Genomic DNA, 2,868 nt, shown 5'->3' with positions numbered 1-2,868 from the left:
CCATCAGTGCCCCAGACCACCAGGGAAACAGACATTAACTCCATCAGTGCCCGACCACCAGGGAAACAGACATTAACCCCATCAGTGCCCCGACCATCAGGGAAACAGACATTAACCCCATCAGTGCCCAGACCACCAGGGAAACAGACATTAACCCCATCAGTGCCCCGACCACCAGGGAAACAGACATTAACCCCATCAGTGCCCCGACCATCAGGGCAACAGACATTAACCCCATCAGTGCCCCAGACCACCAGGGAAACAGACATTAACCCCATCAGTGCCCCAGACCACCAGGGCAACGGACATTATCCCCATCAGTGCCCTGACCACCAGGGAAACGGACATTAACCCCATCAGTGCCCAGACCACCAGGGAAACAGACATTAACCCCATCAGTGCCCCAGACCACCAGGGAAACTGACATTAACCCCATCACTGCCCCGACCACCAGGGAAACGGACATTAACCCCATCAGTGCCCCGACCACCAGGGAAACGGACATTAACCCCATCACTGCTCCAACCACCAGGGAAACGGACATTAACCCCATCAGTGCCCCAGACCACCAGGGAAACGGACATTAACCCCATCACTGCTCCAACCACCAGGGAAACTGACATTAACCCCATCACTGCCCCGACCACCAGGGAAACAGACATTAACCCCATCAGTGCCCCAGACCACCAGGGAAACTGACATTAACCCCATCACTGCCCCGACCACCAGGGAAATGGACATTAACCCCATCAGTGCCTCAGACCACCAGGGAAACAGACATTAACCCCATCAGTGCCCCAGACCAGCAGGGAAACGGACTCTGACTCGTGACTAAAAGGACTCTTGATAACATTCACTGCCCTAGATCACCAGGGACACTGACATTAACCCCTTCATTACCACAGACCACCAGGGATCCTTTCCTCACATTAACCCCATCGCTGCATGCAGACCACCACGGTGCGGCTGCCATATTGCAAAGGTGTTTCCTGAACTTCTGAAGACCAAATCTGCAGCTTGGCAGGAGCGGCTGGTTCCCCGTGGTCGGTGTCAGCGAGCGGCGGCTCCGGGGAGTCATTACCGCCAGCAGCTTCCTGCTAATTACATTACTGTACAGACTGCTCGCCCCGCGCCGCGTCCCTGGGGGCGACATTACCCGGGCACCAGGGAGCCGCTTCCTGCCAGCACTAATAGAATCTCTATTTATATCCGATCAATACATTCATGTAAGTAGGAGGCGGCGGGCGCTAAATATACCGGGGGGAAAGGTCAGCCAAGGGCAAACTCGTAAAGGGTTACACCCCGCATCTGAAGACATAGCGGGGAGATCCCGTTACCTAACAGGGGGCTAAGACCTCAGAGGGCGACACGAGGGAGGGCGACACGAGGGAGGGCGAGATCTGCGGGAGGAGACATTGGATTCTGCAGTATTGATTGAATATTGGGGCCGACGAGGTTCTTCTGGGGAGGAGACAAATGCCCCCAGTGCCAGAGAATGGCACCAATGAGGCACAGCGCCCTGACCCTGTTATAGCCAGACTACCCCTTTAAAGTTTAGGGTCACCTCTCTACTCTAGTGCCACCTGCAGGCCGCCAGTGCCTGTCACCACATATCAGGGTTGCAAACTTGATTATTTTATGGACAAATTGGAAAACATTAAAGATAAGTGTAACTTTTTTTTTTTTTAGGAGAAAAAAAAATGCAGGAAAAGAGCAAAAAAAAAATAAAATAAAATCACTGATGTGAGTGTCATGGCAGCCTCACCTCAGCAGCGCCACCTGCAGGCAGCATAGGCTCAACACATCTCACTCTCCACCATACAGCCAGTGGGACTCTCTCCATCGCCACCTGCAGGCCACCAGCTCTCATCACATCCCACTCTCCACCATACAGGCAATAGTTCTCTTTGTCGCCATCTGCAGGCCGCCTGCGTCCTTACATCTACTAATATCCGCCATCATCAGTCTCCGCAATATGACGTGATTTCAGCGTGTCGTAAACGGACGGTAAAACGGTCGGTAAAACGCAGAGGCGCTAACACATCCCATAGAGGAGGTCTCCGCCGTGTAGGAAAGTAAAAAAAAAACAAAAAACATTTTGGAGCCGCCCGAACAGGGACTTGAACCCTGGACCCTCAGATTAAAAGTCTGATGCTCTACCGACTGAGCTATCCGGGCTCCATAGGACTGTTATGTCACCAATGCCCTACACGTGTGCAGACCTGCCTGCTACACTGTGACAGAAGCCCTGCACTGTGTGGTCAGGGTCAGCTTATCACATATGAGGGCAGACCTCGCAGCGATTCCCCCCCTACAGGTGAGACACAGTGATGAGTCCGAGCAACAAACAGTTAAAATTAACTATTTAATATACAAAAAATAATATAAAAATAGACATAAAATATAAGACCCTCAAGAATAGAGGGGGACCCCGACACTGGACGGGGACCCCGACACTGGACTGGGACCCCGATACTGTAGTGGGACCCCGATACTGTAGTGGGACCCCGATACTGGACTGGGACCCCGATACTGGACTGGGACCCCGATACTGAACTGGGACCCCGATACTGGAGTGGGACCCCGACACTGGACTGGGACCCCGACACTGGACTGGGACCCCGATACTGGAGTGGGACCCCGATACTGGAGTGGGACCCCGATACTGGAGTGGGAACACAGCGGCACACAGGACGGCACGTGATACGAGCACTGGGAGGAGGGGTACACTGCCCTCTACAGCGGGCACGGGAGAAGGCACTGGAGTGTTGGGGGCTTCTGTGCACTCTGGGGGGACGCAGCCCCGACCTCCTCACCGCATCTTGATCTCGCAGCAGATGCAGTTAATGATGCTGCAGTCCGGGGGCG

General features: G+C 54.0%; 1 non-coding gene across 1 annotated transcript; it reads right to left on the bottom strand.

The window, feature by feature from the left end:
• Nucleotides 1-2,105: 2,105 nt before the first annotated feature.
• TRNAK-UUU (transfer RNA lysine (anticodon UUU)) lies at nt 2,106-2,178 on the bottom strand. Its single transcript has one exon. It is a non-coding gene; the product is annotated as a tRNA-Lys (tRNA).
• Nucleotides 2,179-2,868: the final 690 nt, after the last annotated feature.

Source organism: Ranitomeya variabilis, chromosome 7 (assembly GCF_051348905.1).
Source record: "Ranitomeya variabilis isolate aRanVar5 chromosome 7, aRanVar5.hap1, whole genome shotgun sequence".
Lineage (NCBI taxonomy): Eukaryota > Metazoa > Chordata > Amphibia > Anura > Dendrobatidae > Ranitomeya > Ranitomeya variabilis.
Note: the sequence above shows the minus strand (reverse complement) of the source record. Positions and strands in the feature narration are given on the sequence as shown.